The sequence below is a fragment of the Macrotis lagotis genome, chromosome 5 (genome assembly GCF_037893015.1).
Source record: "Macrotis lagotis isolate mMagLag1 chromosome 5, bilby.v1.9.chrom.fasta, whole genome shotgun sequence".
Classification (NCBI taxonomy): domain Eukaryota; kingdom Metazoa; phylum Chordata; class Mammalia; order Peramelemorphia; family Peramelidae; genus Macrotis; species Macrotis lagotis.
This window is the reverse complement of record NC_133662.1, coordinates 161,769,082-161,781,406: the sequence shown is the minus strand read 5'-3', so window position 1 is coordinate 161,781,406 and position 12,325 is coordinate 161,769,082. Positions and strand designations below refer to the sequence as shown.

At 33.1% G+C, this 12,325-nt stretch overlaps 1 protein-coding gene and 1 long non-coding RNA gene across 2 annotated transcripts in view; one reads left to right on the top strand and one right to left on the bottom strand.

The window, feature by feature from the left end:
• Positions 1-12,325, bottom strand: part of SAMD5 (sterile alpha motif domain containing 5) — a 480,886-nt gene that overhangs the window by 304,738 nt on the left and 163,823 nt on the right. The gene's annotated exons all lie outside the window — the stretch shown is intronic.
• On the top strand, positions 3,866-10,519 carry LOC141489957 (uncharacterized). The gene is made up of 4 exons (XR_012469031.1): positions 3,866-3,985; positions 4,084-4,134; positions 8,164-8,285; positions 10,364-10,519. It is a non-coding gene; the product is annotated as an uncharacterized LOC141489957 (long non-coding RNA).

Below are 12,325 nucleotides of genomic sequence, written 5' to 3'. Positions count from 1 at the left end.
AAGACTCACAGGGTGAGAGAGAGGAAGGAATATATTGGTTAAGGAAAAGGCATCAATAAATTTTTAAAGTGACTTTGATCACTCCAAACTATCACACTCCATAAAGACATCATCTTCATTGGGGAAAATACATTACAATAAGTATATGGTAGATTGTGCCAGTCACAAGAAGAATACCGCCTATCACTTCATAAGAAAATCACATGAATGATTCCCTTTCCATCCTCTTTCATGATAAGTTTATCTAATAAAATTGAAAAGGGTAGTGATCGAGAGAAGAAATTATAGGTTAATTGTTATCACATTACACTTTTAAAATGCTAGCCCATTTAGCACTCCATGACAGATGCCTCATAAGCAACCTGTCACAAGTGAACAAAGAACTTTAATTTGCAGATGAACCAATTCTAATCTATAGTAATAAAGTCAGTTCTGGTTGTTTCTTAATAATGAGCTGTCAGATGACAAGATTAAAGTTTGCTTTGACAACAAACTTTGTTGTATTAAAGGCCAATGATAAATGTGAAAGATTCCATATTTCCTTCAATGAGTTCTGCTAAACAGTTTGGGTTGTCACACATAAAGTATAACTTTCTTTTAAAAATATTGTTCCATAAATTGCAAAGAAAAAAGTCTCAATTTGCACAAAAAAGGGTACCATTTCTTTCTTTAACTAGATTATTATTTATCAAGAAGTTTCTATCTTTTTTTTGGCACCCTATCTCCAAAACTGACACCTTTACCTCTGCCCCAGGGCACACCATGGTAGCATATTGCCTTATGAATCTTCTCCAAGTACCCAATTATCCTGCTGCACTAGCCTTGTCATTACCCTGACAGCCCTGCAGCATGCCTCCCAAGCTATCAGAGGTGAAAGATTGGACACCAGCATCCTAGATTCTTCACCACATTTCCATTACAATGCAGAGAGGGAGAAGTACCTAGAAGCATTGAAAAGGGTTTGTTAGAGATGCCAAATAGGTCAAAGATGGCTTGAAAGAAAAGGCTGAGGTGAAAATTAACAACACAAAACAAAACAATGAGAGGTGCCAGTTTGGCTCAGACAGGTGCTGATGCCATCATGGGGTAATACCAAGATTCCTCTTCTGTGCACAATTTAACCATTGTAAGGAGAGACATCTTACACTCAGACTGATTTTAATTGAGATCAATTTAACAAGTACCATCCTCTACAAAGTCCTTCAATTGATTGAAAACCAAATGAAGCTTTTGTAAGTGCTGACAGTTTTTTCCCCTTAACAGAGTGATTTTTCTGAAGTTTTGGGTGATACTTAAAAGATTTGTCTAATACAATTCCTAGGACTAGAAATTTGTGATATATATATATATGTATATATATACATATATATATATATATATGTATATATATATATATATATATATACATATATATATACATATTTGTTTTAAATAAGAACCATTTGGGCTTAGATAATTTGATATAATTCAGTCTATTATTTGGTATAGTCATCATGCATTTATTAAATACCTCTAGTTTACAGGAGACTGTCTTAGACATGAGAATCGTAGCTACAAGATTGGAGTTAGATGCCAGGTTAAAATGATTAGTCCGCAGCAGTGTATCTAACTACAATTCACACTATTCTTTATAAAGTACAGTTTGTGATGATAAGAAAACTGGAATTGAGGGCGGGGTTCCTCATTTGAATCTAGACCTTGGTACTTTCTTGCTACATAAAGATGTTGTTATTCAGTCCTTTCAGTCTTGTCTGACTCTGCATGACCCCATTTGGGGTTATCTTGGCAGTGATACTGCTGTGGTTTTCCATTTCCTTCTTCAGCTCATTTTACAGATAAGGAACTGTTCTAAAAAGGATTGAGTGACTTGCCCAGGGTCACAAAACTCAAAATGTCTGAGATCAGATTTGAACTCAGGTTTTCCATATCTAGAGTATATGTCATTTAATGTCTTTGAATCTTAGTTTACTAGTCTATAAAATGGATATAATGCTTTACAATGATTAGCCCCATAGGAATTTTGTGTAAGCTTTACAAAGGGCATATAAATGTAATTTTCATTAGATAATTATCATGTCATATAAAAATGTAAAATAAGTATATATATTCCATATACTATAACTAACAGGCCTTCCTTAATAAGTTATCAGACTAAAAGACTTTTACTCTATGCCATTATAATGTGATTGGCAATTTATCCAAATCATTGTAATGATGAGCACTATTATAATGGGGTTGCACTATAATTACCATGACTGTCTCAGGCTGACCTTTCTATTGTTGAGCCAGTCTATTCAAGACTCACAATTACAGTGGACAATTTCTTTTCTGATGTAATTGCTAAATGATGACTTCAAAGGTAGAAAAAAATAGAAAATACAATGAAAGAAAAAGAACAGGATAAAATTATGTATATGATGGTAAATAGCTCTCTTCTCTAAGGATTGAACAAGACATTTGTAAATGTAAATATAACAATGAATGTAGGGTCATGTAGAGTGGAAATAGTCACAATTCTAAGGGTTTTGATACATTAGAACTCTATACACAAAAACATATGTTAGCATTTTACTAGTTAGAGAATTTTAGGAAAAGACTACAGAGAGATATATCCAGCACGGCTTTCAGGTACTGAGAATTTTTTAGCAGCCTTATATTTATAAAAATAAAGAAATTTTTTTCAAAGTCAGTACTCTTTCTGTTGCATAATACATTTAGCTCAAAACAATTCTTTTTTTTTTTTGTAATGGAGAACAGTGCTTCAGTGGTAGCAAACCTTTATCCATTAGGGGTAATTTTGACTCCTGGAAACTACCAAGTGTAATTCAGAGCCAGAGAGAGTAAAGAGGCTAGAAGAACAGGTTGAAGAACTGCAACGTGTTTTTTTAAGCAATAATATATTCCAGTAACTGCACTGAGTACTAGGGATACAAATACATAAAATAAACCAATCAGTAAAATAAAAAGCATCTCTGGGCTCAATGAATTTATATTCTACAGAGGAGAGAAGAAATAGATATTAAGAAAAATAAAAACAAAATATACCATCAGTTTTCCAATTTGCATCCATACCATGACCTGAAGTCAGTTCCTAATTCCCTAGGCTTCACTTTATTCATCTTTAAAATGGTTGAATAGAATTTTATCATCTCTAAGTTTTCTTTAACCTCTGAATCTATGCATTTATAAAAAGTATCAATAACTTAGATGAGGAGAGATCAGGAATGACCTACTGTAAAGGATCATGACTTAGAGTTGAGTTTGGGGATTCAAGCAATTGGATTCTAAGAAGAATTGAGAAGGCAAAGCATTCTTGTTATAGCAAATAGCCTCTTAAAAGATGGAAGATATACGGTTATTTACAACAACAACAAAAAAGGAATAAACCTCTTTATCTGAATTACAGGATGAGTAAAGCCTTGAAGTACAGTTAAGAGGTTTAGTAGATTCAGGAAGTGTTGTCCTTGTGAATTCAAAGCTGACCTCACAATTTGGCTAGCTTATTCCCTGTGTGATTTGGGCAAGTCATTTAACCTTGTTTGTCTCAAGTTTCCTCATCTTTAAAAGGAGCTGAAGGAGAAAATCACTTGAGTGTTTTTTTCTTTTTTTTTCTTTTTTTGGTTTTTGCAAGACTATGGGGTTAAGTGACTTGCCAAAGTCACACAGCTAAGTGTCTAAAGTAAAATTTGAACTAAGGTCCTCCTGACCCCTGGTCGTGTTCTATACATTGTATCATCTAGTTGGTCACTTGAGTATCTTTTTTATAAAACTTCAAATGGGGGTCATTAAGAGTCAGACACAATTGAGAAAAGAATCAGCAGGTTGGAGTCCGATTGGAAGTTAGCTTTAAATGCCAAATGGAGAAGTTAATGTTTGATCTCGAGTCCGAAGAGGATTTGACAGGGAAGGCTAATTTTTGGTTCTGAAAGCATTCTAAGAGGAATTTTAGAGATTCTTTAGCAATTAGGAAGCATGATGGAAGAAAGTAAGTAAACTACCTAGGGAAATCCTTAGAGATTCAACACTTATTTTGTTGTACATGGTCTGACATATTGTTCCTGTTATTTTATTTGATTATTTTAGACTTTTCTGAAGTGGACAGATATATTTATTCACTCAAGATCACACAGGATGGTAAGTGACAGTTTTTTTTTTCATCTTTTGGCCTAAGTTAATCATAAACTTAGAGACATAATTTAGATTCACTAAGGATCTATCCAATTTGAAATCTTATGATTTGATAATACACTACCTGCCATAAAGACCAGGACCAAATGGTGACTGGATCTCATATCTGGTTTTAAATCCTAGATTCATTCTTCTGCAGTGTCTCAGAGAATTTTGCTAAGAAAACATATTAAAATTTTTTATTTTTAATTCCTAAAATGAGGACACTAGAGAAAATTAGGGACCTTAAATTGTTCACTTTACAATGAACATTCTAAATCTAATTTAATTTTCTTTTAAATATTTTTGTCTTTTATTTAACTTGAACCTGACCAGTCAATTGTGATTTAGATATGTGAATAATTTGTCTTAGTGTTAGGTGTTGTTAGAGACCAAGGAGTGATGGACTACAGGTAACTATCAGATAGCATAGCTACAGGGCTTCAATTTGGCTAAAAAGTATATGTAAGAAAGCAGAATGCAATTATATATCTATTCATATGTTCATATGTATTTATTTGTTTGTGAGATTCTTCAATATAGAACAAAGAGCACTGGGCTTACTTGGTTAAAAGACTAGGTTCAAACACTGGAAGTGACACCAGGTCTGTGGTTCAGAGCAAGTTAATTTTGCTTTCTGACCGTCAGATTCTTCATCTATAAAATGGAGATAATAAGGTTGTTATGAGGATCAAGTAAGATCATATTTAGAAAACATTTATTATAATGTCTTGCACAAGAAGACACTATATAAATGTTTATTCCCTTCCCCAACACCTCACAAGGTTGTGGTGAGGCAAGCAAGAGTCTTGTAAATATATTAGCCATTATCCTGCATTATTTTAATCATTTAATGCATTGTAATCATTTTAATGTATTTTTCACGATAAGCTATTTAATATAGTATATTACATAAAAACCTTCAAAACCCAAACACCTAGATTCTAGGCCCATCTGGGACACATAAGGGACCCTGGGTAAGTTCTTAACTTTTCACTGTTTCTGGGTCATTATCTAAAACTAGACATTATAGAGAAAGTATTGAACAGCATTGGTAGAATTTCTTCACATAGGAGTTCTCTTTCCTAGTGAAATCACATGTTCATCATATTCCCTTGGACAAGTCACTTAACCTGTTTCCCTCAGTTTTCTTATTGGTAAAAAGGAGATAATGATAAGTACCTACTTTGTAAGGCTGCTGTGAAGATCAAATGGGCTCTTAGCACAGGGCTTAGATTAGAGTGAGAGGTATATGTATTTATATAGATATATACACAGATACATATGTGTATATAAAACACACTCACACATTCATATGCAAACACACATACACAGTATATACCAGATACCATATGATATGCATTTATGTATATGCATGCATGTGTGCATAAATACATACATATATAAATGCACCTTTATGTTCCACACACAGTGCTAAGGGCTAAGTGCCAATTATTTTCTCATTTGATCTTTTAACAATCTTAGAAGATAGGTTCTATCACTATTAGATGGATGGATGAATGTATGGATGGATAGAGAAAGAGAGAGAGAAATAGATGATAGGTAGATAGATTAGATGATAGATAATGTTTGTCCATTGTCCTCAAAGAAGACCATGACATCAGACAAGTGATACCATGACAAGCACATGAATTGGATTTGAGTGAAGGGTAGGCTGTACCTCACTTTCTTCTCCAGAACCATCTGGATCCAATGGCCAGAAATAAATCAGGACTAATTGAGATGACCCTGAATGTGAGGCAATCAAGGTGAAGTGACTTGTCCAGGGTCTCCAACTAGTTGTCACGTGTCTGAGATCAGATTTGAACTCCTGTCCAAGGCTAGTGCTCTAACCACTGTACTACCTGGCTACTCCTTGATAGATAGTTACAGATCTGTATATACATATATGTATAACATGTGTGTATGCATATATGTGTATAAATATGTCTATATACATATATGTATTGTTGTTATAGTTCAGTACATTCAGTCATATCTGACTCTTCATGGCCAATTTGGGGTTTTCTTGGCAAAGAAACTAGAGTCATTTGCCATTGCCGTTTTTAGTAAATATACAAATACACATACAGATACACATATGGCAAGTGTTTCTATTTATAGCTATGTATACACACATGTGTGTATGAAATCTATTATTATTAATAATCCGACTCACTGATAAGTTCCATGGAAGGTGAGGATCCTATCTTTTCTACACATTTTTTCTCTCCTAATGTGATCTCTATACAGAAGACATTTAGTAATTTTTAACTGGGTTTAGTTGAATGAAATGTTCTATAAATATGCATTTGATATTAGTATTATTATTATTAGTTTATCAATCAAATTATCTTCTTAGGATAATTCCTAAATTTCATTTCATTTCTATTTTGTGCTTCAAATGTATGTTCCATAAACTAAAATATAATGGATAGAAGGAAGGGAACACATCTGCACCACAGAAATGCCAGAGTATTGTTTGCAAAGTGCTGTGAATAACACCTAAATTAGCATTTGGGTGGGCAAGGATTCTGTTAAAGTAATGCAGTCAAGGAAAAAGGATTGTCTTTGGAGCTTACAGTAGTGCTTCTTTTTTTCCAAATTGAATTTTAAAGTCAAATAACATTCTGTAGGGAAGAACAGAATTTGCAAGATTCTGTATTCAATTTCATAAGCATTTACTTATGGATTTGATACATCTCACCCTAGAGACAGTTATACTTTAATGGTGAGTGAAATGATCTACTATATCAATTCTGCTGAAAGCCCTTTAGCATAAAAGCACAGAACTGTATACATTGTAAATTTTTATTTTACTAAAGCACTAGCAACTTCCATCTTCCATCAACCAGTTCTTCCATGTTGCCATGTGTTAAACTAGAAATACAAATAAAAATTATAAAATGTACCATCCATATGCTCCCTTTGACTTCACTTTCATGAAATTTGATAAAGTAAAACTGCATTAATGAAGAATAATAGTGGAGAAGTGTGATGTAGAATGTCTCACTATGAAAATATTAAAAATCACAGATTATATCATTTTAAAGTTGAAGGGCCTTTTGAGATAATCAGGTACATTTTGTTGCTGTTCAATTGTTCATGAACCATTCTTTGTGACCCTGAGAATGGTACTTTCCATGAGATTTTCTTGGCAAAGGTTCTGTAGTGGTTTATCATTTCCTTCTGCAATGGATTAAGGGAAACAGAAGATAAGTGACTTGTCCAGGGTCACTCAGCTTGTTTCTAAGGCTAGATTTGAACTCGGGTGTTCCTGAATCCAAACTCAGCACTCCATTTACTAGGCATTTGCTTTTATAGATAAGGAAACTAGACAAAAGAAAAAATAATCTTCTTCACAAGTTTGAATTTCCCAATATATAAATATAGTCTCTTGTGAGTCAGATAACAAAAATTCAATGCAGAGCAGAAGAAGCACATAGAATTAAATTAAAATTCACCATAAACCTTTGGGTTTACTTCTTCCATTAGCTTGTTACCCATGATTAGTTTATCCTACTTAAAAAATGACATCATAGCTAACATTTGTTTAATGCTTTAAAATGTATTTATTTAGCATTCAAATATAATGACATTTGAGTTCTACCCCTCTTTGCTATCTTCTCTTACCTCTTTTTAACTTTTTTTGTATCTTTGTATTCTGTTTTTATTTATTTATTATATAAATATTTTATTTTATTTCCAATTATATAAAATAGTAGTTTCTACCTATCATTTTTGGTAAGGTTTTTAATTTTACACTTTTTCCTCCACCCCCTTTCCTCCCCTCCTCTCCCCCCCCCCCCACAGAAGTCAATCTGATAATCTTTACATTGTTTCCATGCTATGCATTGATTGAAATTGAATGTGGAAAGAAAAAACATATCCTTGAGGAAAAAACTAAATTATTAGAGAAAGAAAAATTATGACATACATAAGACCCTTTATAAAAAATGAAGGTATTAATATTTTGTCTTTGTTTAAATTCCACAGTTCTTTTTCTGGATACAGATAGTATTCTCCATTGTAGCTGCCCTAAAATTGTCCCTGATTATTGAATTGACAGAATGAGCAAGTCCATTAGGGTTGATCATCACCCCCATGGTGCTGTTAAGGTAAATAATGTTCTACTGGTTCTGCTCATCTCGCTTAGCATCAACTCATGCAAATCTTACCAGGCTTCTCTAAATTCCCATCCCTCCTGGTTTCTAATTGAACAATAGTACCACAATTTCTTCAGCCATTCCCCAATTAATGGACATTCACTCGATTTCCAGCTCTTTGCCACCCTGAAAAGGGCTGCTATGAATATTTTTCTACAAGTGATGCTTTTACCCTTTTTCATGAACTATTCAGGGTATAGACCCAATAGTGCTATTGTTGGATCAAGGGTGTGTACATTTTTATTGCCCTTTGGGCATAATTCCAAATTGCTCTCAAGAAAGGTTGGATCAGTTCACAGCTCCACCAAAAATGTATTAGTGTCCCAGATTTCCCATATCTCTTCCAACATTGATCATTGTCCTTTCTGGTTATACTGACCAATCTGAGAGGTATAATAAGGTGATACCTCAGAGATGCTTTTAATTTTCATTTCTCTAATCAGTAATGATTTAGAGCAATTTTTATATGACTAAGGATAGCTTTGATTTCCTTACCTGCAAATTGCCTTTGCATATCCTTTAACCATTTGACAATTGGGGAATGGCTTTTTTTTTTGATAAATTTGATTCAATTGTCTCTATATATTAGAAATCAACCCTTTGTCAGAAACACTAATTGTAAAAATTGTTTCTCAATTCACTACATTTCTTTTGATCTTGGTTACAGTAATTTTGTTTGTGCAAAAGCTTTTTAATTAACAAGCTTGTTTTTGATGATGTTCTCCATCTCTTTCCTTGGTCATAAACTGCTTCCCTTTCCATAGATCTGACAGGTAAACTATTCCTTGTTCTCCTAGTTTGTTTATAATATTGTTTTTATGTCTTAATCTTGTACCCATTTTGATCTTTTCTTGGTATAGGGTGAGATGTTGGTCTAATCCTAGCTTCTGCCATACTAATTTCCAATTTTCCCTCTTACCTCTCTTTTGAAAAGAATTAAATCTTAGGTAAAATTGTGAAATAAACTCTTCTCTGCATCAAAGTGGACCTGGGAATTGTGGTAAATGGTTTTCGCCCTGTAGTCCTCAGTAATCATAATCTTTATGTTTTGTTTTGGTTTTATTCAGGGACTTCCCTAGAAACAATGGAATTTGTCTCACATCTAAGTGATTACAGCTCACTTGAAAGTACTCTGGGTAACAAAGTATCTATGGAGAAAAAAAAAGCTTATTTAACCCAATTGAAAAAAAGACAGAATGAGCTTGTACCTGAACCAACTCAATTTCCTCATCTGTAAAATGGGGATAAGAATAGGACCTACCTCATAAGGTTATTTTGAGGATCAAATAGGATATTGAACAAAGAGAATTCTGCAAATTTTAAATCATTGAACAAATGTTAGCTATTGATACGTCATTTATTAATTAGCATAAATTAATATTGGATAATGTGCTAATGGAAGAGGACTGCCTAAAGATTAGTGGTGAATTTTAAGTAGGGCTACTCCATTTTTCCTGCCTGATTCACAAGAGAATATATATATATATATATATATATATATATATATATATATATATATATATATATATATATATATATATATATATATGTATGCACATATATATGGAATTTCAAGCTTGTGGGGAAGATTATTTTTTCTTCTGTTTAGCCAGCTTTCTAACATGTCTGAAATTATGTTATACATAATATGCAGATTATATAGAATTGATTCCATTTTTAAGAATTTTATGAACAGATTTTGGCTCAGAAAACATTTGGTAAGAATATTGTGTAATTAGGTCATCTGTAAACAGATTAAGGGTTGCTGGCTTTAGTTTACCTATAATTATATAACAAATAGATACAGTTGCTTCTTTAAAAATTCATTAGAATGAACACATTAACAAACAAACATTCCATCATGCAAGCAAGGACAAAAAAAATTATACAGGATCATAGTTTTTGGAGTCAATTAAATTTATAAAATAAGAACAAAATTAGCATTTTTGTTTTCCCTTCTGATCTATTTTTCCTGTGTATTTTTTTCATTTCCCTTTTATTTTTCCTTTTCTTTTTTGTGTCTTGCCCAGCGTCACAGAAATAGTATCTGAGGACAGATTTGAATTCTGGTTCACCTGACTTCAGGATCCATTGTGCCCACATCTCTGTGATTTCTAATTAAATTATTGCTGCTGCCCCTCAAAAGGAAGCCTTCTTAAATCATATAATATAAATAAATATTCACATTGACACTATCTGAAAATGTGTTTCACTCATTCTGCAAATCAGGTGGGAGGAAGACTTCATCAATAGTCATTCTAAATTCATGCCTGCTTAACAAACTGATCAGAGTATAGAATGTAAATCGAAATGATTCCTTACTTATTATTGGAAATAATCATGTTTGTCCTATTAATCCATTTAGCAGACATTTTTTCCCAGAATTATTTTTTTGCAAGGAAAACGGTTTTAAGTGGCTTGCCCACGTCCACACAGCTAGGTAATTATTAAGTATCTGAGACCCAATTTGAACCCAGGTAGTCCTGACTCCAGGGCCGGTGCTTTATCCACTATGTCACCTAGCTGCCCCCCCCCAGAATTATTATAATAGGCAAATGCTAGTCTAAGTCCTTTTAAAGTTACATTATGACTATTATAAATACTCAAATTAACTACACAGGATCTATGAAGGAAGATCTACCTGCATCCATAGAAATAACTGATAAATATATATGTAGATCTCTGTATAGATATAGACATATAGGTGTATACACACACACACACACACACACACACACACACACACACATACATTTTTGTGTCTAATAGTAGTTATTTCTAGGGCAGGGAGTAGAAAAAGTAGGCCAAATGTTACCTGATAACTTCATTCCACACTTAAAAGGAATAGCAAGTTGTACATAATAAGCTTTCAATTTCAGATTCAATTATTTTTTTCTACTCTACTATGTTATGGAAATGTTTGTTTTATTTTTTTTAATTCAGAATAAAACAAATGTATTTGGGAAAATTTTTACAAATCTGCAAATGATTTGTTCATTCTGTTTAAAACATACCTGTTCTATAAAAAAGTCTGTATTTATAAATCAGAGAATTCAAGGGAATATTATTTGCTTTAGAGAGTCTCATTTCATTCTCAGTCTTTCATCACTTTTCATTAGGGAAATGAAGGTTGACAGGTTTTGGCCTTTCCACACAAAACAGAGACTGCAGGTTCCTCAGTTGTAATACAAGGGGAGCTTCCTCCAAAGTATCTGCAACTCTAATTTCATGCTACTCCTTTTTAGGAACAAATAAAGCATAAAAAAGTGAGATAAATCTGTAGCAGTACCCAAATTAAGTATAATTGACTATTTATAACTATATGAGTCATATAATTAAATCAATTATAATCGAACTTTACCTCTATGAGGAATTGGTTTTTAAAAATCCCAAAGGAAAAGAAACTTGAATCAGAAATGTGAAAAGCATTAAGAATATCAAATTTATTAGTTTTTAATAACTGCATCTGGAGAGCCAAACTTTAAGATATTCCATAGGGGGCAGCTAGGTGGCACAGTGGATAGAGCACCAGCCCTGGAGTCAGGAGTACCTGAGTTCAAATCTGGCCTCTGACACTTAATAATTTACCTAGCTGTGTGACCTTGGACAAGCCACTTAACCCCATTTGCCTAGCAAAAAAAAAACTCTCAAAAAAAGATATTTGGTACATATACATATATGTATGTATGTATTTTTTAATATATAATTTTGTATATGTGTGTGTTTACATGGGTTTAACTAAATTTAACTAAAAGCCTAGCTTTGTTAAACAATATCAATGGAATGAAAATAAAATGAAGTTTCAAAAGCACTCATTTTATTCCATAAGAGCTTTGCGAATGAAAGCAAAGAACCACAATCCCTGAGGTATTTCTGGAGCTGCAGAAGGAGTTCATTTTGACATACCACTGACACACTACAGCTCTGACTGTCAATTGGACAGTGACTTGAGAAGGCAGAAAGCCAGGAAGAAGGAACATGCTTCCCCTGCT